Here is a 14,653-nt window from a genome sequence, read left to right on the forward strand (position 1 = left end):
CTGCCCCCCATAAAATAAATAAATGAATCTTAAAAAAAAAATGTTTTTGCCATAGGTGACTACTACTGTTGTCCCCCAATTAACAAATAAAGAAACTGAGACATGTATTAAATAACTTGCCTGGTCATGTTTCTTATAAAGGGCATAAAATACTTCATGAAAAGTTGTGATAAACGTGGAAATAATCTAAATGTGACTGAATAGGAGGCCAAATTAAATAAATTATGGAAATTGACATAATGCAATAATTTGTATTTTTTAAAATGGGCTAGATCTATAAGTAGAGAGAGAGAATTTTGGTATGTTCTAAGATTAGAAAATAAGAGTAGTAAGGTACAGAAAAGTGTATGTTGATATGTAGGCAAAAATAACAGACACATGGAGACACAGATGCTTGCATAAGTTCTATTTACCTATTTTTGTATGGATAAACAAATCACTCATAACAGGAGTTGCTCTAAGGCAGTGAACCCAGTTACCAGGGTATGGAGAAAACTTACTTTTTTGTGGACAGTTTTTGGTAATATTTGAATTTCTGCCATATACAAGTATTGCTTTTTCAATGAAAATACGTAGTTTTTTTAAGAACCAGTTTTGATATGACAAGTGACATTTTTCTGCATTCCGAGTGACTCACAAACTTCCTGAAGATCTTGAAGAGTTGATTTTTCACTATTTCTTTACAGTTGTTTGGACAGTTCAGGAGAACCCATGTTTTCATACACAAATTTAAGTAATTTGAAAAGCAAGCATAGTCTGCTGTTTCATCTGTTAATAAAGTTAGGTTTGGGATAAAGAAACACAGTCACATTTGCCAAATGTCTTCTTCGAGCAAAAGAGAGCCAGTCAATTTTGAACTCTGAGTCACAGATATCAGTTCTTTTTCATATTCACTTAATTTTCTTAGGAATCCAAGTAAAAAAAAAGGAGATTTTCTTTCTTAATCAGCTTTAGGCACCACTTTTATCATTGCACGTTTCTCTAGGGAACATTTACCTGCTGATCCCCCTTCCCACCCCGTCCCCCATGGACTTTCTAATAAGGCATTTCCCCCAGGAAACTGTGTCATAAGAGATGTATACAAATATTGACTCTATTTGTTTCTGAGATAGCCTGTTTTAAATGCTCTTTTCTTATATACTTAATCCATCTTGTAATTTCTACTCTAACAAAAATGAAATAAAACTTGATGATGATGAAAATACCGATGATGTAATCTCTGCCTGCGAGGCTGAATTAAGATTTTTGAAATCCATTTTGGTTCTGCCACCTTGGCACTCCCCTGCTAAATCCACAATCCTTAAGATTTTCTGGGTGAGGGGTGAAGCTATGGAAACTGCATGAAGAGCTGGCTTCTCACATTCTCTCCTGAAGGGAGAAACTCAGAGAGAAAAACAGAATTCGTGAAAAGCACATTCTAGGAAGTGAACAGAGGAACTGAAGTGCTGGCTCTGTGGGAAAATGGGGACTTTGAAGGTAATGATGCTTGTGCGTCCAAGAAGAAGAATGGCCAGCTTGTGTCCCCAGAAGGTGATGCTGGAGTCCTTTTGTTCAAAGCGAAACCACGTTGCCTAGTTACAGAGAGATTTTGCTCTAAATGTCAAAAGTGCGGGCAGGAGTAGAATTAGAACCCATGTCCCTAAAATAAAGCAAACAAAAATTTTAAATAATACCAATACATAATTTTGTTATTCAGACACACTTCTTGCCCCGATCAGACAATCAGCCCAGTTGTCTTCCACAAATCATTTAGTTGAAAGTGCTTAGCGGCGTCTTTCTTTTCTGGTATTTCTAACACCCGCAATGAACTGACCTGAGGCCCATTCCAAGCCAGTCACTGCAGACTTCCAGTGTGGCATGCACATGCAAGGTATGTATCTGATTTGCCTCCCCTCGGAAGCCCAAAGAGAGCAAGTGAGGTTTTATGTTAAAGTGTATCAGTGTGTGTCTGCAGCGTTGCAATGTTTCCAAAGCTATGCATACAAAAGAGATGCAGTGTCAGAGCCGGAGTATTGCCACCACCACCCTGCATGCACACACTCTCTGGCAGGGTCCCCTGTGGGTTTGTGTTGTGTTCTCACAGTCTTTGAGGACCATCCCCAAAAGCAGCAGGACAAGAAGCAGCAGAATGGCAGCGGTAAATCCATTTCTGTGTTTCTGCCATCCTCTTTGAATGCACCACTGAAACCTAAAATTAGCCAAGTCTTTATGAAATAGCATTCATCTCAGTTTTATCTGCTAATGACAGTGTTGTAAAATCAGGAAGGCCAGAAAATTCTGTTATTAGCTCATCACTCTTTGTGCATCCTTTTCAGAATTTATCTTCCTCTGTCTCTATCTGAGCCCTAAATATGTCTGAATACATTTCAGCAATAACTTGCCTCACTAGGCATTCTGTATGTATACATATTTACATCACTTCTTGTAGTTAATTTCTTTTAAAGTTCTATTTTAAACACAGAATATGCGAACTCAATTCAACTCAGTATATATATATATATTTTGAGTACTACTATATACCAATTTTGAGTTGAGTAGAGTACGAAAGACTTTTTTTAAGCAGATGGCATTTCACCTAGATTGAGGGGTTAGGTTGTAGGAGAGAAGGAGCTCAAAGTAAGTAGGCATTGTTCACACACACACGCAATTGACTTATATGGGATGATAAAAGTTATAGTTCGGGCAAATCAAATATTTTGGGAATACCATATAGTTCTGTTAGTATGAAATAACCTTATGCTTCATGTTGGGCAGAAGTAAGCTCAAAAGCTAACTTGAGACCATACAGAAGCCATTGAATATCAGAGTAAAATACTCATAATATATTTTAAAGCAATTCTGATGACCAAATGAAACAACATACATAATGCATTTAATAGTGTCTGGTATAACGTTGGTGCTCAATAAACATCAGTTCCTTTAATTCTGTGGGCAGTGGAGCCCTTAAAGATTACCCAGACATGAACAATTTCCAGAAAGAGTGCTCCAAGAAACTGGTCACTATGCAAATTCCAGCTATGTTCAGCAATGGAAAATTTCTTTGTACCAAATAGAAAGATACTTGAAGTCCTTCGCTCCTTTTGGCCAGTAATCTTTTTATTCTGACTCAATTCAGTGTCACTAGAACTGAATCCCCTTACTTCCTGATCCTGAATTAATCTTGGATTGATCTTTGAAGTAACAGATGATGCTTTGTTTTGTTTCCACAGTAGCAATGGAGTTGGAAGCTTTGGAAAAAAGACATTTATATTTATATTTATATGTAAAAGGTGCTAGGCCTTCTGGTGTCCAGAAATATAGACCTGGGAAGCTTAATATCATAGGAAGGGAGTACCTGGAATACACTCATCAGAGTTCTTCACCAGAATTCTGGAAACAAAATCAATCAAAGATCTCAGTGCTTCTTTGAGTTTTAAGGTAGCCTGTGTAATGTAATTAGAAAACCAAAGTGCTGGAATTTCTAAGATATTCTAGTGGTTTGCATGGGAGAAGAGAGAAAGTTGGAAAATGCAACTGTCCTTTAGATAATCCGGGCACATGGATATGACACTTAAAGTCATCTGCCTCAGCTCTCTTTCTCGGAGATACAGAAATGCAGCTACCGAAATACGGGGTAGCCGCTCATGGATGCCTAGGCTGTTAGGTGCATTTGTATCAGACCCTGAGTCTTTTGATTTCTAGGTTTCTTTGTATTTTACTGTGTCAGACTTTTTCATCATAACTGAGTAGATATTCATCTTCTGAATAAAAAAATCCAGAAGTCAGTATTAGATCAAATCTGAAGACAAATGACAGTGAACATATTAATACAGCCTCAGATCAAAACAATTTTCAACCCATGGTATTGTATCTACTGTAGATACTTTTTATTTACAGTTATTTCTGCTCAACTAACATGTATTCATACCTACATATAAACCCACATAAAAGGGTGACATTTGTTTTATATTCATAAGGTGCCAACCTTATGCTTTACAAATGCACACACAACTACAGATGAATTTGCTCTGATTGGTTATTTTTGAAGATTCCTCACTTTATAATAACTAAGTTCTGTTTATGGAATATTTAGTGAGCTCCTACCGCATGTGCCAGGCAAAGTTCCAGGTAGTGGTGATTCGACTTAAGAAGTCTTCTTAACATAAAAAAAATAAATAAAGTATTTATTTAGACTCAAATCTGTACTGTAATGGGAACTGGACCATTTATCATGTATTACAGCTATAAAATATTCAAAACTAAGTAGCACACAACTGTAGGCATAACTATAATTTGTATCACATAATAGCCCCTTCTCACTAGGATGTGGCCCTGGGCAGAGCATTTAGCATCTCTGTGAAGGCACTTCCTCCAGAAGAATGAGATCTCTTCTCTGGTCCTGCTTTTGGCTTCCCTTTCCCTTTGTGCCCAGTGGGCACCTGCCCTGTTCTCTTCATTTGAACCACGCCAATCTGTGGTGGTTAGCCATTTTCTAGTATCAACACTGAACATCTAATTGCAAAGTTTTCAAGCATTCTCTTTGTATTTGTTCAAAACTCATCTTTAGAGTTGAGTCCTACCAATCGACGCTTTATACTGTTCACAGCATTTGCATTAGTTGGAAAGACACATGCAAGGACTGGACAGGCTCAATGGATGACCTCAGCAGCCATGACTGTTACAGAACTCCTCTGATTGTATTCATCTCCCCAGCTTTAATGAGGGGTGGGGGAAGTAGGGTGAATTTCCCAAGCAGAGTGTCACCTAGAAGCTCCTCTGTCATCTCTCATCTCAAGAGGCCTTTATGCTTCATAATGTAATGTCTTTCTCTGTCAAATATCCCCTCTAGCCATAGCAAATAGGTGTTGATTTGGTGGAGTGGTTATTTAACTTTTTTATTTAAATCACAATTATGAATGATTCTTGATATCCTCAGCCCTTGAACAGGAAAAGGGGAAGGGTCAAAAGAAAACTATTCTTCACTCTTGTCTTTGCAGCTTTAGGTCATCCTCTACTCTTAAGTGTTATAAGCTATTCCCTGTCCATCATCCTTCCTGACTTTCCTTCCCTTCCCTCCTTCCCTTTCCATCCTTCCTGCCTCGTCTCCCCTTCCTATCTTTATTCATGTTTTGTTTTGGTTTTTGTTTTTAGAGAAAAAAGGGGGAGGGGCAGAGGGGGAGGGAGAGAGAGAATCTTAAGCAGGCTCCATGCCCAGCGCTGGGCCCGATGAGGCGCTCCATCTCACAACCACAAGATCATGATCTGAGCTGAAATCAAGAGTCAGATGCTTAACCAACTGAGCCACCCAGGCACCTACCCCTCTTTATTCTTATTTTTGTCTTTTACTTTCTGCCATATCCCTTCCAGTCTTTCTCTGATCCTCTAACCTTTTCTGGAAGATCGAACATCAGGAGGGCAAAGAGCAAGATCATGGTTAGAGAGAGGGTGTGGGCAGACATTGCCTAAGGTAAATACTTTTGGGGCCCTTTTAAAGAAATGTTTACCCTTAGAGCATAACCGAGAAGAACAAGTCAGCATTAGATCAGTTTTGGTACTCACATTTTTACAGATGAAACAACCTTAGGGAATTAAGTTTAGCAACACTACAGCCAAGAGCATCCAGAACAAACTCAGAGTTCCTGGGTTCTTCCTATTGTTAGGCCTTGTGTCCCAATTCCTAGATTGTAAAATATTTCTGTTCTAAAACTAGGTGCTTGTCAATAATACATGGATGGTCCCAGCAACATGAGAATCCAGATTTCCAAGACATCCATGGTAAAATTTTCAGCCAGTAGTTAAGGGAAATTCTGTGTGATGTGTTTTTGTGAACTTACAGAAATGCTTGTTTACAGATTCCTACTCGCAAGTCCTGCTATAACAGTGTCTGCATTTTCACAGTGTCATAAGAATGCTCTGAGAGAAAATAAGAAATAGAACTGTCTTTCTGCTTCAGGAAGTTGGGCTCAGCCATGTCTCTATATGTAATGGCAAGGCCAGTGCCCTGAGAAAAATCCCTATTTTATCCCCATTGAGTAATTGTCCTAGGAATTATATTTAGCACCAAACTGGCTGGGGCCAAATTGTGACATTTTAAGGGATAATCCCAAGCTTAGTCACCAACCCCTTTATTTTCATTTAGGGAGAGAATCGGAGAGGCTACAGCTAGGAGAATGCTTTTAAGCTTTTAAGCAAGTTGAGTCCTGTGGGTTTGTGGCATCTTTTGGAAACCAGAACTGTGTAGGTAGAGCAAGACAGAAACAAGTAGACATGCATAAGTAGATACGCTCTTAGTGTGCAGAGTACAGTGCTGAATTTGTCAGCTCTTATAGAATTTTTTCTCCTTAGAGTTATCAAAATACAGATTAATTTTTTCCACTATGACCCACTTGTGAGAATCCCCTGCTCCTTTGGCTCTTGCTCCCAAGTCTCTACATCTAGGCAATGTGTGTTCATCACATGAACAGCAAATAAAGCTTCTCAATGTGAATGCATTTTATGTATTTGAAAGAAAAGTGCTTTCTAAATTATTACTATCGCGATCATGGCCCCTTCATGGCTCTTACATGGCCCTAAATAAGCTGCCATGTAGGATGTTTATGTTTATGTTTATGAGGCTGCTATGCTGGAAAGATCCCAAGTCACATGGGGCACTCATAGGCACTCCAAACAACAGTCCTAACTGGGCTCAGTCTTAGAGTCATCATGGACTGACTGTCCAACATGGGAGTGAAGAAGCTTCCAGATGATTCCAGCACTGTCTGGTCGCCCCCAACTTTCAAGGCTTTCCAGCTGAAGCACCAAAACTCATGGAATACAGCCAAGCCGTCCCCATTATGCCCTGTCCAAATTCCTGACCCCCAGAATCTGTGAACATAATCAAACAGGCGTTTTACACTATTGCATTTTGGAGTGGTTTGTCCCAAAGTGAGAATAACTGAAACAATCACCATCATCATTAATGAACTTGTCATTCTGAAGTTTTAATTTGCTGAAACACTAAATAGCTATACAGAACACTGAGAGTATTTAAAAGCACTATTCGAGTGCAACATAGTCTAATTTTGTGGGAAGCTATAAGCATTCTCTCGCATATCAGGACTCACACTTCATAGAGAGCCACATGAAGACACCTAATCCCTCAGACTGGGTAGTCCCCAGGAGAGACCAGACAGATCCACAAACCATGACACTGAGGGAGGTGTCCAGGGTCCTGGGGCCCCACTTGGGCAAGTTTCATGATGAGGAAAAGTTTTTCCTTCTCTATTTATTCCCATATGCTTATTCTCTGTCTCTGTTCTTACATTTTAAAGTTTTAATTCTTTGCTTCAAAAATTCTTTTTTAAAGATTATTTTCTTTTTTTTTTTAAAGATTTTTTATTTATTTGAGAGAGAGAGAATGAGAGAGAGAGAGCATGAGAGGGAAGAGGGTCAGAGGGAGAAGCAGACTCCCTGCTGAGCAGGGAGCCCGATGTGGGACTCGATCCCGGGACTCCAGGATCATGACCTGAGCCAAAGGCAGACACTCAACCGACTGAGCCACCCAGGCGCCCCTAAAGATTATTTTCTTAAAATTTTATTTATTTATTTGCGAGAGAGAGAGGGAGAGAGAGAGAGCGCACAGAGGGAAGGGCTTGATCCCAGGACCCTGAGATCCTGACCTGAGCCAAAGGCAGACACTCAACTGACTGAGCCACCCAGGCGCCCCTTTAAAATCATCTTAAACAAGTACAGTCAATACAATTTTTATGAAATTTGTTTTGAAAAAGTTAATGCCTTAGAAGTGCAACTGTGGAGTATTTCTTTATCTCCAAGGTTACTCAAAAGTATCACTGATACTGGATTCCACTGACTTTATTTCCCCTTTGATGTACTTTGAAGTTTGGAATATACTCTGTTAAAACAATAATCTAAAACAATGCCCAGTATTAATGGCTCTGAAATAACTTGAGCCAGTTTGTTCTGTGTTGTACTATAAACATCTAGTTGATCTAACACTGGGAAGTGTTAAGACTAAAATGAAGTCTGACCTATTCCAGCTCTTGGCCAACTAATTCACACTCCACTGTTTATAACATATACACTATTCCAACATCTTATGTATAAAGAGCTGGGTAATATATGGGCTCTGTTCTGCTCCTAGCTGCTTGCTCTTGTTTCATACATCTCAGAAATTACAAAATCAATGAGATAAATGTCATCCTGCCTTCCATTCACCTCTCTCTGCATGCTCCACTTCAAGAAACCAAAAGCTTATTTGAACCTACAGAGCGAGACCCTCTGCAGATAGAGAAGGAACTGTCTCTTCCAGCACCTCAATATCACTGTTCTTTGACTTAATGAATAGCTTCTTTTGCCTCACCACGACTGTCCTCTCTCTGCCACTGAAGCTTCATCTCTCCCCACTTCTCCTGCTTGGAGGAAGCTTCTAATTTTTCCAGGAATGAATCTGCTGCTTGCAGTTCTCACCGAGGCTGAGTCTTGCCTCTGTGCTATCATAGCCCCTTCTTTTTTTTTTTTTTTTTACGGTTATTTATTTGTTATTTATTTATTTGAGAGAGAGAGAGAAAAAGAGTGTGTGTGTGTGAGTGCAGGGAAGGGCAGAGGGAGAGAGAGAGAGAACCTCAAGCAGACTGCCTGCTGAGCGTGGAGCCCACCTTGGGGCTCCATCTCACAACCTTGAGATCATGACCTGAGCCAAAACCAAGAGTCAGACTTTTAACCAACAGAGCTACCCAGATGCCCACATAACCTCTTCAGATTGGACACTCTCCCATCTTTAGTCTACTGGCAGGAAATAATTTATGGTTTGGTTCTCATTGTATGGTGCTGCCTTTTACTCTTCACCATTTTTTAATTTGTTTTAATCCAAACTTACAGAAAAGTTGGGAAATATAAGGAACACCCATATAGATCCACCAGTTATCATTTTCCTGCCTTTGGTTTTATCCACATCTTCTTTTTTTTAATCCACAAATTTCTATCTCTCTCTTCTTTTGCTGTATAGTTTGAAAGTAAGTTGGGCAGGACCATTGGGCCACCTCGTCTGTGACTATTTTGGCACAGAGCTCCTCAGGACAAGGACTTTTTTAAAGCACCTCTTTTAAAGGACTTTTGAAGTCCTTCCATTTGCCTTCCACACAAATGGAATCTTCAACTCTTCCTTTGAGCACCCTCTTCTAGTTTTTCACATATGTACCTTGGCCTTATTAGCATATGTAATGAGTCCTTGCATGGAGTTGCATATAAATTTGTAACTTCTTTTTTTTTAAAGTATTTATTTATCTGTTTATTTGATAGAGAGAGTGAAAGAGAGCATGAGAGAGGAGGGGGTCAGAGGGAGAAGCAGACTCCCAGCTGAGCAGGGAGCCCGATGTGGGACTCTATCCCGGGACTCCGGGATCATGACCTGAGCCGAAGGCAGTCGCTTAACCAACTGAGCCACCCAGGCGCCCTAATTTGTATCTTCTTGATTCACTGTAAGCCCCTAAGGGCAGGGATCGTTCTCTTATTTTTCTCTGCATTGTCAGTTCCTGGCTCAGTGCCTGGCATATGGTGCATGTTTGTTAACTGTTATCCAAATAAACGAATGGCTAAATAAGGATAGTCCGTTTTTGGTTTCCCATCCCAGAACTCCAAAGCTTCTCCTTCCCTTAGCCATCTGCCATGCCTTCACTGACAATCCAAAGATGCCCTTTCCCATTCTCCATGGTTACTATTCAGAATTCTTATCCCTCTCTCGCCCCAGCTTTGTTCCTTTTACTATCAAAAGATGACCCAGCTTGCCTCTTCTCCTGTACCTGTCAATTCCTCCATCAACTGCATTCTTCTCACCTTTATCTGTCCTTTCCTTCTCAGTTATTTCAGAGAACGAAACGTCCTTCTTCCTTTGCTGAGCGACACTTGCCTCTGAGATTCATCACACCCCATTCTACATGGTGTAGAACAGACTGCCTTGAAGCCCAACCCGGACTTGAATCCTAGCTCAAACATTTTACAGCTCTTACGAGCCTCTCTTCTTCCAGAATATGGGGTTGGTGTTGTTATCACAGATAACTGTAAGTTCAGTAGCATTGTGAGACAACTACCTGGCATGTGCCAGCCATTAAGTTGGCATTAGTTCCCATGCTTGTCTGGTTCTCGAAGTACACTGAGTTCTTTCACTCATTCTGCACCTTTGGGCCTGCCTGAGATATCCTTAGCACTCCTACAGCTGGAGGAATTCTGCACATCTTTCAAGATCTATTCCGAATGCCGTACTCACTGTGAAGCATTCCTGGAGTATAAGCCCTCCTCTTCAACACCCAAGAATAAATAAAAGAATTAGTCAATCCCTTCTCTATGCTCCGTTAGCCTTAACACTGTTACAAAATATTCATTATGTTGCGTTGTGAACACTAGTCACAATGCACTACTCTGTGAGCTCTAGTGTCTTCATCTGTTTTATACACACATGTGCTAACCCTACCACCAAGAATGTGGTGCATTATCTGAGAAATAGTTATACTTTACAGAGTATTGCAAGTGACATGGGTATGGTTTTCTCGTGTCTGTCCTGCTTGGTTATTGGTATGACTGACCAAAAAAACCACCGTGAAGACTCCTGGGGCCAACTTGCAGCAGAAAGCCAATGAGAAATGGGGAAGCACTGCTTTAGTGATGTCTTCCCACCGCTGTAGACTCCCTGGAAGTAATGCTTCGTAGGTTTTCTGTTCCCATGATGTGCACAAAAAAAAAAAAAAATCATCTAAGGGATTAATACAGTTAAGGAATTGAAGCTTGAAGAACAAAAGGAAGAACCAGAGGCTCCTTCCTATATGTACACATACACTTCAACACTTATGAACCTACTTGCCTTCCTCCTGTCTCACTCATTTTTAAAGGGCTGTATTAGATTACCAAGTCCACTGGCTTTCTTGTGGGTATCAGCTTTTTCCTCCTACTGTGTTAGTTACTAAGCATTAGCCAATTCTGTTTTTTTTACAGCGAGAAATACTACACAGTAGTGTTTTAGAAGGATTTGGGTTTCCCTTTAATTACTTTCAATAAGTACATTCTGCAAACCAAGTTTGCATTCTTGAGAAAACAATGGTATTGTCGAGATGATAGCTTTGGATTTAGATTTTATTTTGATAATAGAATATAGAAAAAATATCTTTGTGTTTTTATTCTATTTTCAAAGAAATTGGTGGTGGCTTTTTCCCTTCTAATTTAAACATTTCCCTGTAGTGTTGATAACTCAAAGCAAATCTCATTATACACTGTGCATAAGAACCAGAAAATCATGCTGAATTAAGTTGAAAGATGAAACAGAGTAGTTTAGGCTAGATAGTTGTTCTAGGAATTTCTGAAATACCTACCATTTTGGTTGTCACTATCCTAGGTAATGGAGGGCATACAAGAGAACGGTCCGAAGTGGCCAATGCCCTCCAGGGTATATACAAAATGTGGACACAGGTCAAATTATAAAATAATGTAATACAAGTATTGTTCCTATGGCAAATGTATATGAGATCTAGATAAGACCTACAGGAATTGGAATAATGAGAAATATTTGAGGGATAGAAAGAGAAACTTAAGCAGGAAAGCATTAGGGTTTGAGTTGGGAGTGGGACTTCAGACAAAAGAGAAGTGATGATGCTCATAGATTTTTGAGAGCATGAGGAATAAATCAGCATGGCTGGAGCACTGGGTAATGAAAGGAAATAACATATTTGGGGTCCAGAGATGGAAAGCTCAGTGGACAAAATAAGGAATCTGGACAGTGGGAATCCAAGTAGTAAATGAGCAGGAAAAACGGCTTTTACTACCACAAAGGATGGATTGGAATGGGAGAAATCGGAGGCAGGAATAGCAGCTCAGAAGCTATTACAATATTTTAAGTTTGAAAACCTGGTGGTGGTAGCAATAAAATGGAACTGAAGAGATGTGAAAGAAGCAGCAATAAGGCTTGGTAACTGGGTCGATAAAAGGGCAAGCAAGAGAGAACGAACTTGAGTGACAGAAAGGAATAGAATCCCAATGTTTACAGTAGAATAGAAAGTTGTGACGTTCTGTTTCAAGGACATGCATGTGTGGGTACGTGCATGAGAATAACAACTACTACTCTTTATTGTGCATTTACTGCATACAAGGTGTCTGCTAATAATCACAGCAAACATTACCTATATGAATTCGTAGAAGACCTTTAAAATCCCTGAGTGATATTATTATCACCTATAATCCTTATAATATTCCTACATGATACACTCATCTCTCTTTTACATAGGAGGGAACTGAAGCACTTGCCAAAGATTACACACAAAGCCAAGATTCAAAACCAGGTAGCCTGGCTCCAGAGTCTGAACTCAACTGCTATGCTATGCTGCAAAGCATTTTATATGCTCTAACTAATCATACGAGGCAAAGTCCAACCATAGTGAGAAATTACTTTCCTGGTCATTCCCATTTTACATATCCAAAACTGACTCTTAGAAAGTACAGTATTATAGGGAATGCCCCCTGCTTTCTTGGCTACAGATCACAAAAGTTTATGAAGAAGAAGGCAGTCAACTATATGGAGACTGAAACCCTGAAAGTAGTGCAAACAGTGAAGAACATGGGGTTAAATCCTGTGCTTTAAGAAAAATATACGCCAGTAATATTTTAATTAACTTGAAATAATTATTTTACAGATGTGATTTATTCTATCACCAAGTTGTATTAAAATGTTTATTGGCAGTCCTGAGCACATGTATTAATGATATCAATAAAAACGTTTGGACTATGTTTTATTTTCCTAATTGCATCAGCTTCTCTTTTGGGTTAAATAATGATAATTATATAACATCAATATGAAAATTTCACTCAGCTCAAATTGCTTCTTTTTATTCTTCCACTCTAGGCAATGTATTAATAATTATCAGAATAATTCAGTGCAACATAATAAATATGACCTAATAATATTTAATCACATTAATAATGTAAGTGGCAAAAATTAAATGACATTCAGAAATGTTCCTACAATTTTAACAAATCGGCTGGGTTATCAGAGAGACAAGGAACTTTTTCAAATGGGATTTTCATTGCAAGCCAACTCCTTTAGCTTCTAATGCCAGAGGCAGAAAGATCCGTCATCTCCCTGGTTGCTGTCGAAAACACCGGAGGACCACTTCTGTGCGTTTCATCGGGTCCTGAACAACATATGCCCAGAGCCTGGCAACCTTCCCCGTCCCCAGAAAATCCCCCAATGGCCAGCTATCCACTTGAGCCACATCCCTACAATTACTCTTTGCAAAGGGAAAAAAGAACTAAATTATTTGCAAGAGTAAAATCTGTACCCAATCATAAGAAGCCTGAGGCTAAAAATCTGTCGTATACTTTTCTTCTTTCTGAAATAATATTAAGCTCAGGCATATATAATTATACAGGAACCACCAGGCTGTGAAGGATGAGAAAATATAACACAATTATCCCTTCACAAACCTCAACTGAAATCTGACAGAAATCAACACGAGCTGAGAACACTCCCCCCTCCCCTTTTCCCTCTCCAACTTAACCCCTGCTTTCAAATGGCTGTCTACCAGAATCCGTGTCTGGGAATGCTGCCTACATGCCTGTCACACAACAACTGGGCTGGTCCAGAAAGCATTCAGTGGGATATGTCACGTTCAATCCAGGGATAAGGTTTGCAGAGAAAGCTTGTTGTTTTGATGCAGTGGCAACACTGGAAGCTTCATAATCAGCTGAAAACCAGCCCAGTCTATGGGGCAAAGCCAGTTCTGCTCAGGAATTTGCAGTGGGGTAGGAAAAGGAAGGAGGGAGCTGCTGAGGTGGTTCAGCACTAGTGCGTGCGCGAGGTTGGGGGGTGGGGGAGGGAGGGATTAGCACCAGGATAACTGAGAGAAGAAAGATTATGAAGAGAAACCAAGGAGTGAATTTCCCAACTAGCCTGATGCCTGCAGAAATGCCCTCTGCCCACATAGGAAAACTTGCATACTGGCAGTAATAAAGGTTTCCGTGGGAGAAGTAATGCTCTGCTTCGTTCCTTAGGATAGGTCTTCAGCTGTGCCCCCTGTACAGTGCTTTCTCAGGCTGGCTTTTCTGTGTCTTAACACCTCTGCTTTTTATCTCATTGCTTCCCATTTGGTTCTTTGCATCTTGTCCTTCTGGCTGTTGCACCTAAGTTTGTCTCAAGACGCTCTCTGTAGATCTTCTATCATCCTGTACGGCCTACGGGACAGCCTCACTTCCACACAAAACCAGCACTGGCTCCAGGGACCCATCCTGGGGCAAGTGCCCCCAGAGGCCCATTGGTTTGAACCCATGAAAAGTGAAATAAGGAAAATACGCTGTTCATAGCAAAATCATTTTCAAATAGGAACTCACTGTCTACCTCAAAAATAAGTTTTAGGGTAATTTTCAGACCACTGGAGTATCCTCAGGCCTGGCTTGTTCTCCTGGTAGAAGGGAGCGTGGCAAGAAAGAGTTGGAAGGAAAAAAGGAGATTATGAAAAGAGCATCCCACCCTTCAGCCACCAACACCATTGCCATGGGAAGTCACTGAGGCCATGTTAAACCCGTACTTTAACTTGAATAGAGCACAGCTTTGAGAAAGCTTGGTTCAGGTGGAAAACATCATCAATTAATTGTTCTTTGATTAAGAGAATAGCTTGAAAGTCCCACCTGCTGGGTCACT

The 14,653-nt window shown here is 40.1% G+C and overlaps 1 long non-coding RNA gene across 3 annotated transcripts in view; it reads right to left on the reverse strand.

Annotated features, from left to right (window-relative positions):
• Positions 1-397: 397 nt before the first annotated feature.
• LOC141370051 (uncharacterized) overlaps positions 398-14,653 on the reverse strand; it is a 56,911-nt gene continuing 42,655 nt past the window's right edge. For all 3 annotated transcript variants that reach the window (XR_012373745.1, XR_012373744.1, XR_012373743.1), the window contains one exon: positions 398-1,639. This is a non-coding gene — a long non-coding RNA (uncharacterized lncRNA). The remainder of the gene's footprint in view (positions 1,640-14,653) is intronic.

Source organism: Callorhinus ursinus, unplaced genomic scaffold (genome assembly GCF_003265705.2).
Source record: "Callorhinus ursinus isolate GAN/ISIS: 27379988/994484 unplaced genomic scaffold, GSC_fseal_2.0 scaffold25, whole genome shotgun sequence".
NCBI classification, from domain to species: domain Eukaryota; kingdom Metazoa; phylum Chordata; class Mammalia; order Carnivora; family Otariidae; genus Callorhinus; species Callorhinus ursinus.